At 42.6% G+C, this 26,510-nt stretch overlaps 1 pseudogene; it reads right to left on the minus strand.

The window, feature by feature from the left end:
- Nucleotides 1-7,267: 7,267 nt before the first annotated feature.
- The window catches only part of LOC132576005 (tRNA-dihydrouridine(16/17) synthase [NAD(P)(+)]-like), a 69,916-nt pseudogene continuing 50,673 nt past the window's right edge, over nt 7,268-26,510 (minus strand).

A 26,510-nucleotide genomic window follows, 5' to 3' on the forward strand; every position in this document is an offset into this window, starting at 1 on the left:
AATCTTTCATTGAAATCTGCCTCCGTTCCTGAGGACTGGAAGGTAGCAAATGTCACCCCCATCTTTAAAAAGGGTTCCAGAGGAGATCCGGGAAACTACAGGCCAGACAGTCTGACTTCAATTGGTAGAAACTATTGGTTGGTAGAAACTATTATCAAGGACAGAATGAGTAGGCACATTGATGAACGCGAGCTACTGAGGAAGACTCAGCATGGCTTCTGTAAAGGAATATCTTGCCTCACTAACCTGTTACATTTCTTTGAGGGGGTGAACAAACTCGTGGACAAAGGAGACCCGATAGATATTGTATACCTTGACTTCCAGAAAGCTTTTGATAAAGTTCCCCATCAAAGGCTCCTTAGTAAGCTCGAGAGTCATGGAGTAAAAGGACAGGTCCTCTTGTGGATCAAAAACTGGCTAATTAATAGGAAGCAGAGAGTGAGTATAAATGGGCAGTCTTCGCAGTGGAGGACGGTAAGCAGTGGAGTGCTGCAGGGCTCAGTACTGGGTCCCATGCTCTTTAACTTGTTCATAAATGATTTGGAGTTGAGAGTAAGCAGTGAAGTGGCCAAGTTTGCAGATGACACTAAATTGCTCAGGGTGGTGAGAACCAGAGACGATTGTGAGGAACTCCAAAGGGATCTGTTGAGGCTGGGTGAGTGGGCGTCAACGTGGCAGATGAGGTTCAATGTGGCCAAATGCAAAGTAATGCACATTGGGGCCAACAATCCCAGCTACAAATACAAGTTGATGGGGAGTGAACTGGCAGAGACTGACCAAGAGAGAGATCTTGGGGTCGTGGTAGGTAACTCACTGAAAATGTCAAGACAGTGTGTGATTGCAATAAAAAAGGCCAACACCATGCTGGGAATTATTAGGAAGGGAATTGAAAACAAATCAGCCAGTATCATAATGCCCCTATATAAATCAATGGTGCGGTCTCATTTGGAATACTGTGTGCAATTCTGGTCACCGCACCTCAAAAAGGATAATATAGCATTGGAAAAAGTGCAGAAAAGGACAACTAGAATGATTAAAGGTTTGGAACACTTTCCCTATGAAGAAAGGTTAAAACGCTTGGGGAGAAACGCTTTAGCTTGGAGAAACCTTGACTGCAGGGTGACATGATAGAGGTTTACAAGATTATGCATGGGATGGAGAAGGTAGAGAAAGAAGTACTTTTCTCCCTTTCTCACAATACAAGAACTCGTGGGCATTCAATGAAACTGCTGAGCAGTCGGGTTAGAATGGATAAAAGGAGGTAGTTCTTCACCCAAAGGGTGATTAACATGTGGAATTCACTGCCATAGGAGGTGGCGGCGGCTACAAGCATAGCCAGCTTCAAGAGGGGGTTAGATAAAAATATGGAGCAGAGGTCCATCAGTGGCTATTAGCCACAGTGTGTGTGTGTATCTCTCTATCTCTCTCTCTATCTATCTATCTATCTATCTATCTATCTATCTATCTATCTATCTATCTATCTATCTATCTATCTATCTCTCTCTCTCTCTCTCTCTCTCTCTCTCTCTCTATCTATCTATCTATCTATCTATCTATCTATCTATCTATCTATCTATCTATCTATAAAAATTATTGGCCACTGTGTGATACAGAGTGTTGGACTGGATGGGCTGTTGGCCTGATCCAACATGGCTTCTCTTATGTTCTTATGTTCCATCAGTGCTTTTTTTGTAGGAAAAAAACCCAACAGGAGCTCATTTGCATATTAGGCCACACCACCTGGGGACATGTGGCTGCCACATGGTGGGTCAGGCCAGCTGGAGTCCTGGCCTGCCCAGGTGGAGCTCCACTCCTGTAAGCTTCAGCAGAAAAAAAGCTCTGGTTCTTGTGGCCCCTTCTTACACACCCAGGGAAATGCTGATCACCTAGGGTTGCCAAGTCCAAGTCAAGAAATATCTGGGGACTTTGGGGGTGGAGCCAGGAGACGTTAGGGGTGGAGCCAAGATCAAGGGTGTGACAAGCATAATTGAACTCCAAAGGGAGTTCTGGCCATCACATTGAAAGGGACCGCACACCTTTTCAATTCCTTCCTTCCATAGGAAATAATGAAGGATAGGGGCACCTTTTGGGGCTCATAGAATTGGACCCCCTGGTCCAATCTTTTCGAAATGTGGGGGGTAATTTGGGGAGAGGCACTAGATGCTATACTGAAAATTTGGTGCCTCTACCCCAAAAAACAGCCCCCCCAGAGCCCCAGATACCCGTGGATCAATTCTCCATGATTTTCTATGGGAATACATCTCCATAGGGAATAACAGAGTTCCCAGGAGACATTTCCCTCCCCTCCCCCCACTTTCTGACGACCCTGAAGCGGGGGGAGGGTCTCCAAACCGGGGGATCCCCTGCCCCCACCTGGGGATTGGCAACCCTACGATCACCACTTTCGGGTCAGGAAGCCATTTTCTCCAGGCCAGTTTGGCCAGGAATCCTTTAGGATTTTTTGGGGGGCCATTTTCTGGGTATGGAGCATGGGTCATTGGGTGTGTGTGTAGGGTGGGGGGGAGATAGTTATAAATTTTCTGTAGGATCAATTGTCAATCCTGCGCCTCTTTGCTTTGAAAGAACATAAGAGAAGCCCTGTTGGATCAGGCCAATGGCCCATCCAGTCCAACACTCTGTGTCACATAAGAACATAAGAGAAGCCATGTTGGATCAGGCCAATGGCCCATCCAGTCCAACACCCTGTGTCACATAAGAACATAAGAGAAGCCATGTTGGATCAGGCCAATGGCCCATCCAGTCCAACACTCTGTGTCACATAAGAACATAAGAGAAGCCATGTTGGATCAGGCCAATGGCCCATCCTTTCCAACACTCTGAGTCACATAACAACATAAGAGAAGCCCTGTTGGATCAGGCCAATGGCCCATCCAGTCCAACACTCTGTGTCATACAGTGGCCAAAAAATTTATATATATATATATACACACACACACACACACACACACACACAAACTGTGGCAGTCTGTTTGGAATAATTTCTTATCTATTAGTGAAATTAATGGATTTTTGATATACTCCAACAAGGACACTTGATTCATTATTGTTTGGAAACAACTTGGAATGAATATTGTTATTTTACTACTTCAATTATATGTCTGTAATTTGTACACAAAAAGAAGGGAGGAAGCTGCAACAAAATCCTACAAAAGCATAAAAACTCACAGCCAAAATTACTAACAATTTTTGTAATAAAGATTATTTAAAATGAAATGGAAATCAACATGTGTTCTTCTCTAGAATTACAATTCATACACAATTTACATAACAGGCATACAACGCTTGTACAGCTCAAAAAAGTTCATATCCAAATTTCTTGACTCAAAGCATAAAGCTCCATTAAACTGGGGAAATATATACACGTGGAGTTCCGATAATACTAAATGATTCAACGTTTGATTCTCTTTAAAGATTCCACAACGAGGGTAATTTTTTATGTTGCATCCTGTGGATGCAAAAGTTGTCTCTGGTGTTCCCAACCAATTCTGACAATGGGGCCACTCTGGGGCCGTTTCAGAGAAAGCTTCTTCAGGCTCTGGAAGAAGAACCCATGGCAATGACACCATCTATGTGTAATAAAAATTCGATGATGTACCTCTAACCATTAAAGGAACTCAATCATATATTATCTTCCATAAAAAGAACTTACCAATTCAATGCAACTCTCACATACATCGAGTCAAAGACAATATGCTGGCTTCTCTTGGACACACAGAAAGAATGCCAGGAGATCTCACAGTCTAAATTCACTGAATTGTCCACAGCTGTGACGCGCACACTCTTGCTTAAAGATGCAGACACTTTCCATACTGCTGACATTATAAAAAGCAAGAATAATTCAAATTTATATTGACACCTAGAGGCCACGGAGTCCAATTTAAACGTCCAGAATGCTTCTTCTTAAAGTGAAGTCTGATGACTATTTGCTCCCTGACCTTGGTCTCCCTCAGACTTGTACAAAATGAAGAACTTAAAATCCTCAGCTCCATGCCCCATTTCTGCAAAATGGTTGACTAAAGGAGCATCTGGAACTGAATGACAAGTCCTGGACCTATGTTCCAAAAAAAATCCCCAAAACATTCAGACCCCATGACTGCCAGCATGGAAAGCAACCAACAGCCAACAAAGGGTGCGTTGGCCCCAGACTGAGTCACTCATGTTCCCTGTTTGGAGGGGCATCTCATTTTCCCCTCCCCACTATTTCATCTTTCCCTTTCTAGAGAGCCCCAATGGCCCTTCCTCTTTTCTTGCATCCATCTCACTTTCCCATTCACCAGCGAGCCTACTTTTATCTCCTCCCTTGTCTTCAGCTTTCTCTTTCCTTTCCCCTGACAGCTTTTCCCTGAGAAAACTCTGGCTAGTTGTGTGGTGCTAGTTGCTTGGCCAAGCTCAGCTGTTCAGTTCTAGCCGAGATAGGTGAGCCCAGTTACATAGCTCCAGCTGGGTCAGGTGGGGTCCAGCTACACAGTGAGAATCTGCAAGAATTTGTGTGGGCACCTCACTTTCCCCTATACACCCCTCTCTACACCATTTCCTCTTTCTCTCCTCCTGGCAGCCCCCACATCCCCAAGTTTCATTGCTTCCTTCTCTGCTTCCCTAACAAACCTACCTTTTATCTGCCCCATCTTTATTATTTATTTACTTCATTTATACCGACTTCCTCTACAATGGGATCCAAAAGAGCTTGACACCATTCTCTCTTCTCCATTTGATCATCACAACAACCCTGTGAGGTAAGACTGGCAACAAGGCCTGGGTGCGTCATGCAAGTCCTGTGATATCAAGCTGCTTGGTGGTTGTGGCCAGGCCACAATATTTCCTCCTTCAAAGTCTAAGATGGTCCTGGAATGGGCCTTTCCCCTTCCTCCTTCCTTTTACTGACAAGACTTAAAGGCTGACAATGCTATTATGGTTGCCTGGCAACAGTCACTGAGGGCATGTCCCTCAGGTTGTTGAATGATCCATCTTGTCTGTCCATGATCCCCCTAGTACCAGATTTAAGTATCCACAGTTGGGGTCATGTTGAGAATTAGATATGTTGGTGATGTATGAATCGGCCACAAATGCTATACATGCAGGCTTTGGTTTCTCCTTTTCTACAGTTCCTGTTAGCTTGGTCATTGTAGTTTTGTGAAGTGCTAATACAAGTCAGAGTTGTACATACAATAGATGCACATATTTAGTAGAAACCAGAGATGAAGAATGAGAAGAAACCCATCTTTTTGACAGGAGCAGCTGAATGCAAAAATACTATACAGTACATTATTCCACAGGATGCAATAACAAGCAATTTCTCCTAAACCTTTCCCATTTTAGCTAATAGGAATGGCTTACTAACAAATAAGTTTGCCATGGATTCTGTTTCCTAGCAGATTATGCTTATTTCATATACAAGTGGCTGAAAAAGGCAAGTTGTGCTGAGGGGCTACATTATCTGTCTAGAACAAGCCACCTCCTTTTGCCGTCTTTAGAAAACGTGCTGACCTTATGCCATACCCAACCATTGGTGCATTTTAGTCTGTACTGACCACTCTGACTGGCAGAAGCTCTCACGGATCCCAGGCAGACAATGGTCTTTTCCAACTTGTTACTCAAGATTCTGCAACTGGAGATACTGGGATTGAGCCTGAAATTCTGCCAGCAAACCAGGCGGAGTCAGATTATGCACCTTTCTGGTTTTTTCTTGGCTTTACTGACTGTTGCTGGCACCTGATGTCTATGTTCCCAAAACAGGGCTTTTTCAGGGGAAAAGCAGGGGTGGCACAATTAAAATAAGGAAGGTTCCCAGAAAATGCAAGTTAAAAATTTATGCAGTCACTAGGATTTCTTTTCTTTACCTGAGGACTTCTTCCTGCATCTCGAGCTTATCACTAAACTATATTACAAGCACTATATAACGCCTAGCAATAAATTAATCCCGATGAAAAAAAAATCAGTGGAGCTTGTAAATAAATGTTTCTGGAATCAAGGGTAGGCAGCAGAGTATAGATAGGATCTGTTTCCTCATAAATATTATTAATTAGGAGCAGAGCTGGAGTTCCATTTTAATAAGCAAATACAAGTAATCTCTTCAGCAATTACTCTGACATGTTCTTGATGCAGCCCTTGATTTACTTATTTTATCCTATGGAATTATTGTGTTATGGCTGCTGAATAGTGTAGGTCAGGCAGAACATTTGTGTGGACTCTTGGAAAACTTATACTTCCAGTACCAATGGCTTAAACTCAAGTTGGCAGAGAGTTATGTGACTCTTTTTAGAGCGATAGCAGGGCATTCTACCAGCTTTAATTCATATTTATTTTTCATTATGACAATATTGCTTGAAATCCAGACCTATCCTCAAATCTTATCTTTAGACCATCGTGAGCTGGCTTCAGGAACATGTGCAGGAGAGGCTTTCTGAAATAAATGCTTAGGTAGGGCAATCAGAAATGAGGTTTCCTGGAGGGTAATGAAAGGGTGGTAATGGCTTTCTGTATCTCTACAGTCTGCCTCATGACTTCACTTTACTTCAGCCTGTAGGGGATCACTCCTACCAAGACTTTCAGGCTATCCCTCTCCATCTGTCCAGTAAGTTATTGAGAACAAAGCAACATAATAATTATTACAGGTCCTTAGTCTACCGCAAAAATATAAAATTTAAAAACTCAAAAGCTATATTGGATTGACATCTTATATTGGATTGGCACCCAAGAGTAAAAAACCGTTATTGGGATACATAACAACTGGGATATGTTTTCATCAGAAGGAACACAATAGGAATACTGTCCCATCACCCTTCATGGTGACACCATATAATTTAGTATGTTCATTTTTCAGGGCTGTGGGCTGGATCCAACTAGCTTTTCTGCTGGTGAAAAAGCAAGGATAGAGTCATCTTTGATCATCAAAAATGCTATACTGGTGCTTATGGATTCTGTATGGACAAAAGCCATGGGAGACAGGTAAAGGGGGGGGGGAACTGGATGAGACTGAGTGAACAAGCTAGCTAGATCCAACCTTGTAAATTTACTATTATCACAGTACAATCCTAAACAAAGCTATGCTCTTCTAAACCCACTGAAAGCCATTGGTTTAGAAGGGTGTAATTCTTATGTCCATTGAAATCCATTGGCTTAGAAGGGTATATATGATTAGTTTCTAAATATTGTCAAACAACTGAGACATAAAATACATCCCTCCCTCCCCCCCCCCCCCCCCAATTGCTAGTTTCTTTACTGGACATGACAAAAATGAACAGTGCAGTTGTGAGAAGGTTAGGTCCATGTAGGATCAGTTTATTTGTTACACGACGCTGGAAAAAAAATTAAACATTTGGTTGCAGGGTTTCAAGTGAATTAACAGTTTTAGTTGCATCCAATTCTTCATTATTTTTAGAAAAGAACAAAACAAAAAGATGAAACCTGAAAACTGGTGGCACAATGTGCGTCTTTAAAAAAAAAATTCAGATAAATATGAACATAAAGATACTCAAGGCACTTTTGGCATTTGTATTCAGTAGCTGTTCAAAATCCATTGTAAAAATGAATTTTTATAAAAAGTATCAGATCCTTTTCATACAATTTCCTAGAGGTTAGCAAACTGTCTTTAGCTTTTTATACAAATAGTTTTTGTAACGTTTTGGATGTAATTATTTTTATTCTACATGAACATCATTTGAATGGAAACCTCTGGCCAAAGTAGATACTGTTGGTTTTGTTGATCATTAATCCCAGCTTTATATAAACTAGATGTATCAGTTGCACATTTAGAAGGACAAAGCAGGCAATCCTTTTATTAACAATTCAACAGTTCATAAAAACTGGAACCAAAACACACATACAAAGTTAACCTTTCAACTGGAAGCAATGAAGATTTGTGAAGGACACCTAGTATGAGGTACTATGCAATCGACTTCCACAAAATAGGACTTTTGTAAGTTAAACATTTTTCAAAAGTACAATCCACAAAAGAAAATATGATGGTACACAATGTATACAAGTTCTTGTGTATATATATGAACTACATAACATATTGCCAATCGAAAGAAACATTACAGAGTGGAAGAGAAAAATACAAACCACGCAGTGATATGACTTTTAAAGCATCCTGATCTATGTAATGAAATGCAAAGCATGTTTAAGTCTATTTTGATGCTTCTTACCGATTGCCTCACACAGATAAAATCCATGTGCTTGTTTTCCTAGTAACCAATTTAATGGCATTTTAATGGCACGGTGGACTAATTTAAGAGATTTTCTTGCATATTACAAGCAACAGATGATAAACGTGTGATCTCTGACTTTTGCGTCAGCGAAAAATACAAAAAGAAACTGCCTCTTCAAATGGAAATTTCCATTATATTTTCCAGACAAGATTACAAAAATACACTTATACAGGGTGTTTCTGATAGACAGCTTACTATTTACATTGCACTAGAAGATATATTTGGCAACTAGGCTATAGAGCTCATCTGTAAAAGCAGTGCATTTCTCGCTTTAAAAAAAAATAAGCCTTGTTTTATATTGCAGTAGCATGTAAGGAAAGAACAAGAGAAGAATTATGCTTATACTAAAATATGTATGCCCCTCATGTCCTCCTTCTGTAGTTTACAGGGTTTTCTTATCATGTTTTTCATCAGCATGTTCCTGAGTAAAGATAGAGACAGACATGTGAAAAGAAAATCAGCAAGCTAGTTTAAACACACTAACGCACTTCAACTCTGACCATAGTTTCAATGTCTGCAAAAAAATGCCAGGAGAACCATAATGGATGCACATCCGGAAGAAACTGTTAAGAAACAGTTATCCATCTAATATCTCCTTTAAATGCTATAAGGTCAGAGCCTTGGTCTTTAAATTGTGTGATGGAGCTATATTATAGGACCTTCGGACTGAATAAGAATATCATCATCTCTAGTTCTGAACTGGGCTGCAGAGTGTGGAAATCCCAAGCTTGCAGAGAAATAGGAAGTATAAAAACAAAAACACACAAAACATTGGACGTTAGAAAAACTCAAAAATCATAAGAGCAATGTCTGCTTCTTTAAGAAAAGTATGCCACTAAGATCTTGCAAGAGTACACTGTGGGATGTCAATGACCATTTTGGGGGGTTGCTAGGCAGTCAAACCTCCAGGCAACAAGAAGAAGAAGAAGATGAAGATATTGGATTTATATCCCGCCCTCCACTCCGAAGAGTCTCAGAGCGGCTCACAATCTCCTTTACCTTCCTCCCCCACAACAGACACCCTGTGAGGTGGGTGGGGCTGGAGAGGGCTCTCACAGCAGCTGCCCTTTCAAGGACAACCTCTGCCAGAGCTATGGCTGACCCAAGGCCATTTCAGCAGGTGCAAGTGGAGGAGTGGGGAATCAAACCCGGTTCTCCCAGATAAGAGTCCGCACACTTAACCACTACACCAAACTGGCTCTCCAAAAGAAAGCAAAAAGTTCCAGTTGGGCCAATACAGGAAGGCTGTGGTTTTAGCCTCATACAGGAAGGCTGAGGGAAGATTTCTTTCCTTCACAGTTCCTATGTTTACACAAGAAACTGACTTCACAAGCTGAAACAAGCACATCTTACACTTCAGCCTTTAAGTGTATCTGACTCTTGCTTTTTTGGGGAAGGGAGCTCAAGAACTTGCTCAGCTATCAAATCATCAAAGAGAAGCTTTACCTACCTACGTGCCAAAGAGACCTGGCTCCTACACTGTCCTGCAGGAGCGGGAATTTCAGCAAATGCAGTTTTCTCATGACAAACTGCACCTGCCAAAACCCCTTCCTGTACCCAAGCCACTGGCTAGTGGTAAAGTTAATGTGTCTCCTCTACATTTTCCCTTACATTTCTAAAGACAACTTCAAAATGCAAGGTGAAAACAGACACAAAGTACTATGTAGCAAATGCCTAAAGCACGAAATGAAATACAAGTACAGTATTACTAATTCCTGTTACTGGCCATGAGGTTGCCAGCACAAACAACTTCAGTAGTTATAGCTCTGTGTATAGATACTTTAATCTATGAGGATAGGTTGTAAAAAGTGTACCCAAGTCTTCCAAGGAATGCTGCTGCTTCCCTTAATATTCTTTGAACTCATTGTACGATGAAAACGAGCAGCAATCTGTTTGAAACAACACTCTGAGCAATTCATTTCTTGTAACATTCATGCATGATCTATGCTTAATATAAAATCACTCCTATGGTTTCACCAAAGAATCTTTGTTTAAAAAGATTTCAAAGCCCATTTTGCTGGCAGTTACTAGAAATAGTCAATGTATTTAGACTAGTATCTTTGAAGTCTGCAGTGCTTCTTCATTATTAGAGAGCCAGTTTGGTGTAGTGGTTAAGTGTGCGGACTCTTATCTGGGAGAACCGGGTTTGATTCCCCACTCCTCCCCTTGCACCTGCTAGCATGGCCTTGGGTCAGCCATAGCTCTGGTAGAGGTTGTCCTTGAAAGGGCAGCTGCTGTGAGAGCCCTCTCCAGCCCCACCCACCTCACAGGGTGTCTGTTGTGGGGGAGGAAGGGAAAGGAGATTGTGAGCCGCTCTGAGACTCTTCGGAGTGGAGGGCGGGATATAAATCCAATATCTTCTTCAATCCCATAACCATAAAGTGAAAATGAATTTGAAAAAAAGCTAAGCTTCACACACAATAGTCCAAAAAGGTAATGTATTTATCAGCTGAATGATCTTGTCAGAATTAACTATGAAATGAAAGCCTGACCATGAATTCTGAACTCTTCTCTCACCTGACAGAACACCACTCAACCAAATTGAACTAGCTATGTTTCCAAATACTTTTGGAAAAGAAAGCACAGCATAAAGACAAAGGTCAGTGACCGAACCAGCCATACTGTGAGACGGAGTGAGGCACCCATCTCAGAAACAAAATTAGGAGTATTACAAGTGGTACCCAAGATGCTTGTGGTGATGGTGGGGAATCCCTCTTCCCTAGCACCTCTCCCAACCACCACCACCCCATGATTGCCACTCTCTCATTGCCAGGTCAGCAGGGCGGTGGTGAGGACTGCCACAGTTCCCCTGACTCAGCAGAGCAAGGATTCCCCTGCCTGATTCCTTTGTTGCTGGCTCCGCAGGAAGGCGGTGAACACTTTTTTGCCCCTCCCCCAACTCCCTGGCTCCTGCTTTAGTGAATAGGATTACTGGCTCTGACTCCAGCACCCGTGACTCCTTCATTACTGGCTTGGGGGTGAGTGGCAACCTCCACCTAACTCCCTAATTGCTAGTTCAGCAGGTGAGCAGATGGGCTTGCAGCTGAACCCCCACTCCCTAGTTAAGGGGAGGGCGGCAAGACTTTCTTCCCCCCTCTTCACCATCGGCAAACTCTACTGAGGCTCCCCACTCCTAGCCCTGAGCCTGATACCGGAGGAAGACACAGGTGTCTTGCGCAGGCGACACCATTTTATTTTGGGGGGAGTTTTAAACCCCCCAATATATATCTATATTTTTAAAGATTTCAGATTTTTCTGCAAACCGGGGAAGGGGGGTGTCCCCCAAATTTGTAGGAAAATTTGTTTAGTATCAGTGTGGTCCCAATGCATGGATTTAGATATCCGCAGATGGAAGCCACACTTCACTATACAGATTTAAAGGAAATAATCAATGGTTATTATTACATTTTTTATCATCATGGCTTGAGGCCCTATGTGGATTTTCTGTCACATCCTTTTTAAAAAAATACATTTTATTTTATTAAATCTAATCTAATACCAAGGGAGCATAGAGAAAATAAATAATAAAAATAAAAATCTAACATACAAGGTTCCAATTTAGACCACTGGATGCATATCACAAACAATTTACAAAAACAGTACATAATATGCTGGATATTAAGAATTGAGAAAGAGTCTATAATTCATTCTATAAGGCAAAAAAGAAAATTTCCCAAAGAATTCCAAAACCAGGTCCCAAAGCAAATTGTAATCTATAGCCAAATCAGAATCATTATTGAAGAAAGGGTTATCAATTGTCTTTCCCATTACATCCTGGTCCCATAACTTATCGTAACATATTTCAATTGTGGAGATATGTGGGGGGGTTTCTAATTTTTAGCAATCGTCATATGAGCTATCACAAACACTGTAAAGATTAAAGATTTCTGATCTTTACTCGCCAACTTCTCAAGCCAAATGTCAAATAAAAGAAGTTTTAAATCTACTGGAATGGTTAGATAGAATATAAGTTTTATTTGCTCTACCACTTTCTTCCAAAAATTTGCCACTGTTGGACATTCCCACCACATATGCTACGGGGAGCCTTTAGTTTTACAATTCCTCCAACACTCTGGACTTGTGATCCTAGAGATTTTACTCACCGTGACAGGGTTTAAATACCAAAGTGAATACATTTTTAAAAATTGGGGTTGGACACCAATGCTTTTAGCCTTAATGGAAAGGGAGTTCCAGATAATTTCCCAATCGCTTTCATCTAGCCTCTGCGGTAGCATCAAATTCCAATGTTTAATATAAGAGGGTGGATTTGAGTGAAGAGAGTCAATTAAATAATGATATATTTTAGAAAGCAGACCTTTCTTGCCTTTGCCCTCTTCTTTAAGAAGGACCTCAAATGGCATCACTTCATATCTAAAAGTTTCCTCCCTCTGAAGAGAGTGGACCATATTCTGAGCTTGCAGGTCTCACATCCTGAAATTTCTTACGCCATCTCTGGGCATTAAGTTCAAAAGCAAATCAATACTGGCATTAGAAGAGGAAGGTTTTCTAGTACTGTTACACAGCCCAAGCTGCGAATATGATTCTTCTGAAACTCCAAACTGGAGTGGTCTGTCATCTCCCACACAAAGTTGTATATTGTTTTACAATGCATTAAAACAAAAAATCTCTCTAAAAGTTTTAGGAGAACATGCACTCAAAATAGATGTAAACTAGACATCCCTGCTAGTCTTCTCAAGTTCAGGAAGTTCTACTCAAGCAAATCAGCTGCCTCTGTCACCTACCTTCAGTTTTTTATGTTCTTGTACAAGATGGTGATATTCTTTTTTAAGACTTTCAGCCTGATTCTTAACTGCAGTCACTTCATCTGCCTTCTTGCCAAGAACTGTAAAACACAGAAATAGTATTATTCAACACATGGCTGACTGCATTTGGACCAAGCCCATAGGATGGTTTTTAAGAGTATGCATGCAACCTGAACCTCTACTTTCAAGCCAATTCTCTTACACTTAGTCAAACAGAGCAGGCCTGTAAATAATGAGAGTTTAATAAAGTTTAGATAATTGTCTGCCGCCTGACACATACCTTTGAGTCCCTGCCATTGGGCCAACTGCTCTGATGTCACAGAATGCTCAAACATTGTAACTTCTCAGAAGCAAGGTATTAACAAAAGAATACTGACAGACAAGCTTATGTGAAAATAGTAAAATGTCTGATGAGACAGCGGAGAGAAAGAGAAAATATTTGTTGACTATTGGATAGAAGTAGGCGTGCAAGAAAGTTACAGAGGTGAAGGGGACTGTGGAGAAGAAAGCACTTGGGACAGTAAATATATATCTGTTTACGATAAAATATAAATTGTATAAAATTGGAGGTAGAAAAGTATGATAACGTGATTTAATGCTCTGAAGCCAGCTTAGTTTGGAATACATTTTAATGTAGGGAATTTTTCCTACTTTCCTGCTATATCAAAGTGTGTCTTATGAATAATCTAACAATAACTAATTTAAGGAACAGTTAAAGAGATCCAGTATGCCATACTGGATTACAGTCTGGGAAGCCCAGGTTCAGATTCTCATGCTGGTTTGTATCCCGTCTAAATTCCTTCCCCCTCAACAGCCCTAAATTTCCCCTAAAATGCTTCTCCAAGGAAAGAGGGATTCCCAGAAGTCATGTCAGGAGGCAGGTGAAAGGCTTTCTCAGGAGAAGGGAACTGCCCCCCCCCGAAAACCTTTTTGAGGGGATCCAGCTCTCCACTATGAAGTCCCTGGATGACCTTGAGCCAATCTTTCCCTCTCTCTCAACTCATTATACCTCACTGAGTGGTTGTAAGGATAAAATATAGAGGAGGGGACCTTGTACACCAACTTGAGTTCCTTGGAGGAGGTCAGGATAACAATGTAATAAATAAAGTATTCTACAGGATTTTGTTAAGCTAAAGAAGGTGCCCATATATGAGTCTGCAATATTCTTTTTTTTTTGGTAACTTGATCCAACAGTAACTTCCTACTGTCTATTTTATGGAGGCTGGCAAATACCTCGGTTGCAACTAAAAACAATCCTATCTTCAAACATAACGAAGGTAGCTAAAGATAGTTGTAGGTGACCAAAGAAAAAACATGCACTGCGCTGTAACTATGTTTTGGCCAAAATACTCTTTTACCAGAAGGCCTCACCCTTATTTAGAAGAATGTCAAGGTCCTGCATATGAGAAATCTTACTGAGCTTTGGCTTGGAGCTAGAAAATGGGGCCAAAGGATCTGAAGAAATGTGTGAGAATTGGATTCATATCCACATACATCAGGCATACAGAACCTTTCCAAGGCTGCCAAAAATAAGACCAAACAGTGCCTCTTTCTGCACTGAGACATAGCTTAGCTTCACAGTGTCCTAACATTCTAACAAAGCACAGCAATAAATACATACAGAGTTGATGTACAGACACTAACTTGGATCCAGCAGCAATTTTCACAGATGGAAGGGCAACCTGTTAGCACAGTGCAAGTTTCTCCTGCTACAGCCCCAAACGTCAGTGTCCCTAACTGTGAAATCCAGGTTTTTAGATCACTGTTCTCTGTGAGATCCAGTTTATGCAACGTGTTATACTGTTGCTATTTCATTGTTCTTTAATTTGTGGGATTCAGTTTAATACATGTATCATGCTGTATTTTGCATTGTCTTCAATCTGCCTTGAGTCTCGATAAGAAAGACAGATGGATAAATGAAGTAAATAATAAACAAAGTAAATAAACAAACGATCATTTCTGCCTCAAAAAGTCCTACAATCGGAACATTTTAAAATGACTTTTCAGGGAGAGGGGTGTCAAGCGATATTGTTGAATGTTGGGGGACGTATTAGTTTGCTGTAGTTGAATGAGATACGTGAACAGAGTGTTACATATTACTAGACAGATGGTTACGTGTCACAAGGTTTCGGGATAGGACATACTATATTAGACAATGTCCATTTCAGCAGATCATGAACTAAGCTTCGTCGGAAGTGACAGGGCATTGTAGAGAAGGAAATACTTGGCAGGTAGAACAATGTGCGTGTTCCCTGGGGTTTGGAAGGGAAAAGTTATCTGTGCCAGAATGCTTGCCAAAGCAATTCATGATACAATGCACAGAAGTTGTATAATTAGTATCAACACAGAGGTAGCCAAACTTGTTTAATGTAAGTCACATAGAAGAAACGTCATGACATGAACAAATATTACACACGTGTCTTTATTAAGAACTCTAAATACCTTCTTTGCAGAGAAAGATAAAATACATATGTATGCACTTTACAAGATGACCATGCTAGAAGGAGACTTTTTAAAAAGCAAAAGCTAGGAGCAGGGAAAGGTTAGGGAATTATTTTTGGTACCAGTGGGAGAAGGAAACACATGCGTACCATATAAATCACTGGCCACTGTTTGGATCAATATGCATCTCTCTTTGCCTTGACACCAAGGTTAGTAAATACAGCTCCTACAAGAACAATGAAACTAAGGAGGAACCCCACACCACCCTTTTTAATTCCACCCCTCCTTCCGGTGTCTCCCTCAGCTTTTTCCCCACTCTAGGTCTCTTGGTGATCTCTGTGATGGAGCTTGCAAGCCTGCCTATTTCCCCCTCCTTTCCTGCTTCACAAATGGCAGAAATAGTCGCCTACTTATGGGTCAGCATTCAGAGGCTGACTGAGGTGCTGATGCGAGGCCCGCATTAAGTTCCTCCTCGACCTCTGAGAGCTGCACAATGTGTGTGAAAGAGCCACACGTGGCTTCCAAGCTGCAGCTTGGCCACCCCTAGTATTACAAAATCACAAAGAATTTTAAAGGGCTATAACTAGCAAAGGTAAAACAAGCTCCAGCTAGAGCAGACCACTGGTCCAACTAGTTCAACATCCTGTATCACACAATGGCCAAAAAGAAAGGGGGGGGGGGAGTATGAATACCTACTGAAGAATTAATAGCTGAATATATCAAATGAGTTGTTGGCAGAAATACTGGCACAGACCAAGTTGCTAGACCAGATGTATAATATATGCTACAAAGTGATGATTACATACACTGACAAAACCAGAATTTTACATGCAGTGCTAGTTTTCATAAAACACACCTGTGCAAAACTGAAATAACATTTTTCTATAACACAACTAGTTTTAGAGTAACTAGTGAGAAATCTTTGACCAACCATTGACCTGTATTTATCTGTATTTAGGGTTCCTCATTACTATAGTAAAACAACACATGTTGGTGCCATAAAACAGTTTTGCACCTACCTGTAACTGTTATTAATCTAGTTTTCTCTGTGCAGGTACACATGGGTAGTGCGCAACCCTGTGTAGAGTGCATTACAAAAGTCTTACTTGGAACTTAGGTAGGTAGTCCCCTGTGCAAGCACCGAGTTGTTGACGACCCATGGGGGTCACATCATGATGTTTTCTTGGCAGACTTTTTACGGGGTGGTTTGCCATAGCAAAAATTCATTGTTGTTTTTCTATGCAGTCCCATATGGGTACACACTTCTGTCTCTTACCCAAGAAGTAAAGCATTTCCACTTGTGAAAACAGGAAAATCTGGACAATAGTCTTGAACAGTGACCAACACTAATTTTACAGACTCTGAAATGGGCTGTTTACTGGGCTTAGCAGCCAAGCAGTCAGGTGTAGCTTTTTCACCTCTGGGTGCAAAACACCTTGAACACTTGATAAGTCTGGAACCTGAGGTAGATGGGCAAATACACCCCTTGACCTATGTAGTATGGCCTAGAACCAAATATATCTTGGTCAGAATGGTGACCAGCATGCAATGGGAACTGTCCCTTATTAACTTGGCTACAAATCTTTAACAGAGGTACTGGGGGAAATACGTAGAAGAAGATCAGATTACAAATTAGCTGAAAAGCATCCCCTATGGAGAGTAGGTCTTGGCTGTCTCATGAACAGAAAAGGGGGGCCTTGGTGTTGAGCCTTGTGGCAAACAGGTCCAGTGTCTGGGATCCCCATACGGCAAAAAAGGGTGAGATGTACTCCTGTTTTATGGACCACTAATGTGTGGGTTCCCCCATCCTGCTCAGGAGGTCTCCTATATTTTCTGACCCTGCAATGTGAATAGCCTGAAGGGAAGTCAGGTTCATAATTGCCCAGTCCCAAACAGCAGTAGTTTTGTGGCATAAAGGGAGGGAGAATGTGCCCCCTCTGTTGATATAGATAGAATATAACTGTATTGTCTGTTTGAATTTGTATCAGCTTCCCTAACAGCAGATCTGCAGAGGAGGAGAACAAACTGAACAGCTCTCAATTTCAACAGGTTAATATGCAAACCTATTTCAGCTTCTGACCAAGACTCCCTAACAAAGGAAGGTGTCAGCTGCTACAGTAACCTGTGGAGAACAGAACCCAAGCAGAATACCAGGTAGTAGGTTAGTCTAATTGGTCTACCACTATAAGCTCCTTAGCACTACTTTGGGAATAGAAAAACATGGGTTCTGAAGGTGAACTCCATGACTGAAACATCATATGAACCAGTTCTGCAGAGGTCTTATCCTAAACCAGGCGTATGGGACTACAGAAGTGGCGGAAGCCATTAAAGTCCAACAGCCTGTTGAATGTCAATGGCTCTTTAAAATCTATTTGTGATAAAATAGGTAGCTAGAGCCTTGTCTCTTGGTAAGAACGCACAACTTGCAGTCGAGTCTAAGCAGGCACCAATAAAGTATGTTTTCTGGAAGAAAATCAATTTGGATTTTTTTGAATTCACTCTTAAACCTAAGCTATGATACACCTCCAGCACTAGTAACAGCTATATGTTTAGTTCAAACTCTGAGGGGACAGTAAATAACCAGTTGTCCAAATAAGGGAAAACAGAACATCCCTGTGACCTTAAGTGAGCTACTGCTGTTGCCATACATTTTGTGAACACCTGAGGTGCAGTGGCTAGATCATGAGAGAGAATCCGTATGGAACTTCCTGAAATTTGAACTATAGGCATCTTCTGTGCTCCGGGTTATGGAAATATGAAAATTATGCATCTTAAGAGATTTAAGGACTGCAAACCAGTCTCCAGGGCAGGACCGTAGCTAAAATTTTACAAGTTGGGGGGCTTTTTAAAAAGTCAGGGGGCACCCTTTTCCGTCCTCTGCTGGGCTTGCCACTTCTGAGAAGCTTTCTGGGGTAGGGGCAAAAGCTGGAGGCTCGGAATGTGGCCAGATTGAGGCAGCCAACCTTAAACTTTGGAGTGAAGAAGGAACTGCACCTTGCAGAGGAGGTTTCTTCCACTTCCCTCTCTCCCACCCTGGCACTTTGCAGCCAGGAGCTGCATCCGTTCCCCCCTCCCCAGTCCATTCCACACGGCTTCCTCTGCTTCCCTCGTCTCCACCTGTTGCTTTTGCTGCTGCTCAGCTCTCCTGACTCTGGCTTCACTGACTCAGCCATGGCAAAAAGAAAATGAAGAAAAAAGCAGACTGCACGCCGGAGACCCCCGGAAGTTGGGGGCCCTGCCTGGATGTGAGGGTCAGTGCCCCCACAGGCCCCCCTGTGGCTACAGGCCTGCTCCAGGATTGAGTAATTGTGAGGTTGAGGCCAGGAAGACCATCCTGAATTTATGCACCCTTAGGAAGCCGCTGAGAACTCTTAAAGTGATTAAGAAAAACCTGGAATAATAACTCAAAATGGAATAATTGGAGGACACAACTTGAACTGCCCCCTTTTCTAATCTCAGGAACAACATTATCAACAGCTTTGATGAGGATATACTGATATGCTTGTTGCTGATAAGGGCACTGAAAAGCTTGGTAAAATGGTTGGAATCTCTGCTGAAACCTCGGTTTGTAGGATGAGGTCTCTGTGTGAGTAATGCCAAAAGAATGTGCTGTGCTGTCTGACAGTTCTTTTTTATTTGTTGCACAAACTCTTCATTTTTTGTGGAGAAGAGGGATGATCCTTCAAAAGATAAGTCCTCTACTCATGCCTGGATCTCTGATGGGAGAGCTGTAGCTCTAAGCCATACATGTCTCCTATGGAGGAGGCCACAGTGCGAATTGATGCATCGGCTGCATATCTGCTGGCATTCAACTGCTGAGAGCCTCAGTCTGGATCACCTTTGCCAAAGATTTTTTTGCCCTTGGGAAGTTGTTCTAGGTATGGTGTGATCTTCTCCCATAAGAAGAGTTGACAGGCTAGCACAATGGTTTGGTAATTATCAGTTCTCAAGTTTAAAGATGATGAAGAATAAGCCTTGCAACTCAAGATGTCTATCTTTCCACCCTCTTTGTCTGCTATGGTTGAATGCGCATCTAGATTTTGTTTGGCTTGCATCTCTTCTCTTATAAGAGATGATGGTCTAGGATGTTTGCACAGAAAAGGGTATCTCTCCTGTTGCACCCTGTACATGTTTTCTGTCTTGCAAGAAGAGGAGGGAATGGATTATGGCTTATCTCAAACAGATCCTGCAGTTTCTAAGAGCCTTTCTAGAAGAGCAAAGGTCATGGTTCTTGGTGTTTCAAGGTAGAATCTTCCTAGTATTTTGTCTTTGGGTTTAGCATCTATTGCTGTGACTTAAATGTCTAAGGACTACACTATTCTCATCATCTGTTCAGATTAGAGATGTAAGTCTTTACTGGGTGACATAAGATCTTGGTCCCCTACAGTATCATCTGGGGATAGTTCTGAAGCCAGGCCAAAACTCACAACAGATCCACAGTCCTCTTCCATGGGATCATATGTTGCTGGAATCAAGCGAGGATTCCAATATGTAGGTGTTTGTGGTCTTTCTATCAACCACATATTACAATTTCTCGGTTCCATCTGGAGTTCTGGATGCTCTGGCCATTCACTATAGCATTGTAGAGGGCAGAAACATGAGTGATGATGTTCTGGACTTGGAGGCATCCATGAAGATGGAACGGGGGATCTAGTGACATATTCTGACAGAGTGTTGTCCTGAGTTACCAGGTCACATACAAATGCTGATATTGCTGGAGAAGGAGTATGCGGGTCATCTGTTTGCGGCCCTCCATAGTAGCTCTGTGAACCATTTGTTTAGGTTCCTTGGGTGGTGCTGTCTTCAACGCCAAGGGAGTCAGATCTGTAGATATGGAACGTTGGCTCTTGGGCTTCTATTTAGCTTTCTGCTTTTTTGGAGGTGGTTCTGAAGAAGACCAAGATGGAGCCCATTCGAGAGAGACTGAACATCTTTGGTTCAGATCTGCCCTTGGAACCAATGAAACTGAAGCTACAGAAGGAGGGCAGGAGACTCGGTTGGCTACTTGTTTTGAGGCCAAAAATTCCGATTGCTCAACCGGAGCAGATGATTTTGCTCCTGATTTTGAGGCTGATGATTTTGAGGCTGATGAATCCTTCTCCCAGAAGGCTGCCTTGAGCCAGGAGGCGCAGTCTGCGTGGGTCTTCAGGGTGAATTGTTGACAGATCTTGCATGCTATAACACTGTGACCTTCCTCCAAGCAGAGAAGGAAGACAGAATGTCTGCCTGAGTCATCTCTGTTGAACTCATCAACCATTTTTTGAACAAAGACATTTTTTATGAAGAGAGGCACAGCTAACAAAGAAGGTTGTTCTCAATGTGGCGGCAAACAACGAACTGAGGGAGAGAGAGAAGCCCCTTTCCTGAGCATGTGACAATTAGGTGAGAAAATGGCTTCAACAGCTCCAATTGGGAGGGCCCCCTCCAGCTCTGTTGCCAAGCTAACTAGAAATCTTCCAGTGGCTGGCCTGTGCATGTGTGCAGTACCCATATGGGACTCCACAGAACTATGATGATGAATTTGTGCTTTGGCAAGTTCCAAATAAGACTTTTGTAATGCACTCCACACAGGGTTGCCCTTGGAAAAAAATCAGAAACTACAGCCACTGTCTATCTGTTAACAGGTAAAGGTTGATGAAAGAAGCACATACACTTTTGGAATCTCAGTTGCTGGGTTTGATCTTGGAAGCTCTGTAATATCTGATCTCAAGAAATGTTCTCCCTCATATGAGGCCTCCCTTCTTCTCAATCTTGGCTTTAAACTCTATTAGTGAGTCTCTCTTTGCAGGGCCAGCTTGCCCACTAGACAAACTAGGCAGTTGCCTAGGGCGCCGGGAGGCAGGGGTTGGCAAATTGGGCTCCCCCCCCGGTGCCCCAAGCAAGTGCTTAGTTTGCCTTCCTCTCCCCCCCATAGCCGCGGCTGCCCCCGCCGCTAGCCCCTCTGGCCCGCCGCCCCCCCCTCCGGCCCACCGCTGCCAAGCTCTGCTCGCTCTCCCCCCCTTGCCCCACTCACCGTGAGTAAAACTAAGGCCTGCCAGCTCCTCGCAGCCTGTGCCTGCGCGTGAATCTCTTAACAAAACACACAGGTGCGGGCTGTGAGGAGCCAGCAGACCTTAGTTTTACTCACAGCGAGCGGGGAGGGAGGGACAGCGAGTGAGCAGCATCAGTGGGGGTGTGGGGGCGTCAGCAGGCCGGAGGCGTTAGTGGCGAGCCGGAGGGGGCGGGGGCAGGCCAGAGGGGGCTAGCGGCGGCTGGGGTAGTGGCGGGGGGAGGAGGGAGGCAAATGGGAAAGGAAGGGGAGGGAAGGGAGGAGGTGGGGGTCACCTTGGTGGGGCACCGGGGTGGTGGTGGAGGAGGCGCCTGCCTAGGGCGCCAGGCACCCATGGGCTGGTGCTGTCTCTCTGAGCATTTTAGGGAAATAAGGCTATCCTATTCATTATTTATACAGGCCATGAGTGCATTTTACAGAGTACAAGATGACAGCTCCCAATCCCCAGGTGGTCACAACCTGTAATTTAAACACAAGGCAAGTACAGATGCTATTTTGTTCTGCTGAAGACCTATGTTAGAGACCTTAAAGTTTTGTACAATCAGCTTCCTTCCTTCCTTTTCTACACGATATATTTTCTGCTCTAAAATTCAGCTGTGCCAGCCACTTATCTCAGCGTTACCCTAGATCCATATCAGCCACGGTCTTGTCTTGTTACAGTTCTAGTGGGAGCATTTTACAAACAAGCAGCACAGCAGTGGTGAACCATTGTGCGACTCAGGGAAGACCACCACATTAAAAGAGTGTCCATTACTTACAGAAGACCACTGTCATACAGAAAGCCAGTTATTATTATTAATTCAGTTAAAGGGGACTAGCTTTAACCCTACCGCTCTGCTCATCTAAGGGCAGACCCTCCCTTCATCCCAAGGAGCCTTCCTCCAGCAGCAGAGTCTCTAGAGGAAGCCCCTATACATAGCTGAGCAGAGTGAATATTAACGCATTGGCCTGTATCCAACAAAATCCATTCATGGTTCGGACCTTGCAGAGTAAGACATTGTCCCTTTCTTCGCTTGCTGCAGCCCAATGTCATCGCTCTCATTTTGTTCCATGCGTCAGAGGCCATCAGGAAAAATAAGGTGCAATGTATGGGTCCGCAGCAAGATGAGGAATCTGTGGAAATCACTTCCCTTTCTTCTGAAGTTAGAGGTGCCCTTAAGTCTTTGGAATCACATGGCAAGATACACATTAACTACCCATAGCTAGTTCTGTTAATCCCCAGTGGTCACCCATGGGGAGGGACGGTGGCTCAGTGGTAGAGCATCTGCTTGGGAAGCAGAAGGTCCCAGGTTCAATCCTTGGCATCTCCAACTAAAAAGGGTCCAGGCAAAGAGGTGTGAAAAACCTCAGCTTGAGACCCTGGAGAGCCATGAATGGGGCTGTGGCTGAATGGTAGAGCATCTGCTTGGGAAGCAGAAGGTCCCAGGTTCAATCCCCGGCATCTCCAACTAAAAAGGGTCCAGGCAAAGAGGTGTGCAAAACCTCAGCTTGAGACCCTGGAGAGCCGCTGCCAGTCTGAGAAGACAATACTGACTTTGATGGACCGAGGGTCTGATTCAGTAGAAGGCAGCTTCATATGTTCATGTTCAACCTATAATTTTAACACAAGGCAAGTAGACATGGATTGTACAGGCTAAACAGGAAATCTATCAGGAGCAGAGCCTTTTCTGTGTTGTTACTGGAGCTGCAAAATGTTGTTACACTTCCCTCTCCCACTTCCTGGTTTCTTAGGGAGCACTTTCATGCCACCTGACCTTTATCAGTTTAGTTGCACAGTTTTTTTTAAAATTTGTAAGGATTGTTTTTGTTTTTAAATTGTAAATTGCCTCATGAACGTTGCTCCATTGAAAGGTGGACTATAATAGGGTAAAATGATTCCCAACTCTTGCAGAGTTTTAACATTTGCAAAGTTTTATGCCATATCAAATAAGTATTAATTTTTTATTTACTTAATCGTTGTGGAATTAGGGCTGGATTTAGTTTCAGTCGTCTGCCATTGCGAACCCAAGTGCTGTTTCAATTTCTATATTAATTAGACTGTAGTTGAAATTTTAGTTCTGTTTTCCAGGAAGCTTTAGAATGCTTCACATCACATTGAGTGATGTGACCTTCTTGGTTCTGATAACAGCTGTCTTTTAGCCTCACATGACTGTTGCAGTTTGGAATGCTTATGTACTATCAAATTCCAAGAGTATCAGAGCCTAGCTTCCGGACACTGTCTTAGTCAACCTTGACTTAACACAGCTTTCCCAGATTCACATGACCCTGAAAGATAAAGAGAAAAGGCTGAGCTCTGATGTGTATGTCACTATATCGCAGATACTCATCAGAGAGTTGGTTGGCAGTTACGTTGGTTCCTATGGATGGGAAAAGGTACTTAATATATGAATGTATTCTTGTTCTTGGCTGTTCTTGCCAACAATCAATTTATTTGGCTCTCGTTGAGAGCGTCCAGCGATGTCCTTTATAAAATGACTGTGCACAATGTTTAAGTATTGAAGTTGGATTAATGTATATTCTTATATGCTTTAATGAATTGACATTTGGGATTGAAGTGGAATAAATAAAGAGGCTCTGCAGTTGGCTCTGACCCAGAAGGAGAACAACAAGAGATGAAGTTACCAGCTGATCAGGAGTTAAAGCCTACAGCTAAAACCGAGCCAATGCCTCATAGCTCTGAAGCAGTAAGCAAGTCTCCAGAAGCCACTCCCAGCCAACCTAGCTCAACCACACCCTTGCAGCACTGATGCTGTCAGAGACGTTTAGAATTGCAAGACAGGAAGAGAAGTGCTATGGCCATGGCCCATCATCGGCTGTCAGTTGAAGAGATGAATGAATAGTTTCAAGACGACTGTGAAGGAATTGGCTGGGAGTTCAGCTCGTTAATACTTGGCTGTAAATTCAGTTGGAAGAAGCAGCAACGTGTGGATGTAACAAGTATACTTTGCTGCTGAGCCACCAACTTTGCTGTCGCTGGACCTCTGCAACCTTGAATTGGACCTGACAACTGGCTTTTCTAGAACCCCTGACCTTGGACGGGACTTGAACTTGCTGCCTGGAACTCCTTGACTTGAGACTGGACTTTGATATACCTGGTTTCTGGAGCCCTTGTCTTTTGGACTGGACTTTGGTGACTCTCTGCAACCTTGCCTGTGACCTGCCCTTGCCTCCTGGGGAAGCTGCACCAGTACACTTAAACTGTTTTATGCGGCCTTCCTACCCTATTTGGGGTGTCAAGGCAGTGAGCCAGTCAAACGTTAAAAACTAATATTTTAAAAAGTACATAAAACAACGAAAAACATGACCAGGAAAGTGGGCCCAATAAGAAAACAGCAAAAGTAACGAGAAGCTCTTCAACCGCTGACTGAAGAGAACAAATAGGGACAGATGAGTCTCCCTAGGAAGGCCATTCCACAACCAAGAAGGACCTTTCTCGGGTTGCCATCTGTCTTGCCTCAGACTGACTTCAATCTTTTATTAAAATATTGACTGCAAACTGACCGTACTTAGGAACAGCTTTAAAATAAATGTCTTCAGTTTCTTTTCAGATTTTCTAAAACTACTACTGGAAAAATTCTGAACGTAGAACAAGTTTATTATTAGAGGTCAAATTATTGCATACTACTCCAACCATGATAAAAAAAAGTCTTCCTAAAGTAAAGAGCAGACCTAAGAAAACAATGTTGTTGTTACATTTATTATGTATACAAACCATGCCTGTTTATAAGAGCCTATGATCATTGATTGCTTTTTATTATTCACCCTTCATCCCCAAATATCATCAGCTTTCCGGAAACACCTTGTGCATACAGCAATATACTATCAAAACTTGGGTGTGTTGTTTTATTGTTAAAAGTGCATGCCGTACTGTATAAAATAAACATGAAAATGAACCTACAGAAGATTAACTGAGGCATTAAAATTACTAATAACCACTTATATAATGTATTCCAAGTGACTAAATATATACATAATCTCGCTTATCTTTTTTTCAAATCTCACTGTTACAAGCCGGTGTTATCTTCACACTGTATATGGGAAACTGAGCTTCAGAGGATACTGCCTTCCCTTAAGGTCACCAAGTAAGCAAGATTTTGACTCCAGTACTTTCATATCTTACAATCAAGCCACTTCACAAAATTTACAATAGCTTGCCTCCTAACTTACATCTGACTGTACTAACTGCTAGGACCCAACAGCATTTGTCCTGTTTTCCTCATCTGGGGATGTCTTTCCATAAACCCATTAAGAGACAAGTTGATGCAGTATCAGATGCAGGCGAAAGCATGGCGCAACAGAAGCATGCTGCTGTAAAGGGGAAGGGATATGGGCTGTTTAGATCTATCTTTATATGAGGTTCATGTTGACTGGTTTGTCTCATTTTGTGTTGCATAAATAAAGCTGCAGGATTTATTGGACATGTGTAGAATGGACATGAGACACTTTGAGGTAAAAGGACCAGGCAGTAAAACAGCTGATCTGTTTTCAATAAGTATGGTACCATAGTCGGTTAATAAAAGACTGAAGTGCTGCTTGCCCTCCACATGGGTGGAAGGAGCACTAATCATAAGGCAACCTGCAGGGAGGCCAAAGTGAAATAAGCAATGTTCAGCTTCTGAGATGACCCCAGCACCTGAGTACCTACACATACGCCTTTGCTACTGAGGAATGCCGGAGAAGGGATTCAGGGTTTACTTATTTATTTTGTTTGATTTTAGCTCCCCCTCCCCCGCACAGCAAGAGTTGTCCTTATGTGCCTTCTTCATACCACTGCAGTCTGGGCATATGTGTGTCTGCAGAGCAGTGGGTAGCTTGCTTTAAATACCCTACTTTTCCCCTAATGCTGGTGGGAGACCTTTGGCTATCTCTCCCATGGTGTGCTTTTAGTGTCAATATTTGGGTCTCTGAAATTTCATAGCAGATAAGATTTGTCTTGGGTATCTCCTGACTGCATAGTTTTCTGAACAGCCGAAGAACGACATTTTAGTCATCTGGGCCCAACAAGGTCATAAGCAGCCTTATTATTTA

Source organism: Heteronotia binoei, chromosome 8 (genome assembly GCF_032191835.1).
Source record: "Heteronotia binoei isolate CCM8104 ecotype False Entrance Well chromosome 8, APGP_CSIRO_Hbin_v1, whole genome shotgun sequence".
NCBI classification, from domain to species: Eukaryota; Metazoa; Chordata; class Lepidosauria; order Squamata; family Gekkonidae; genus Heteronotia; species Heteronotia binoei.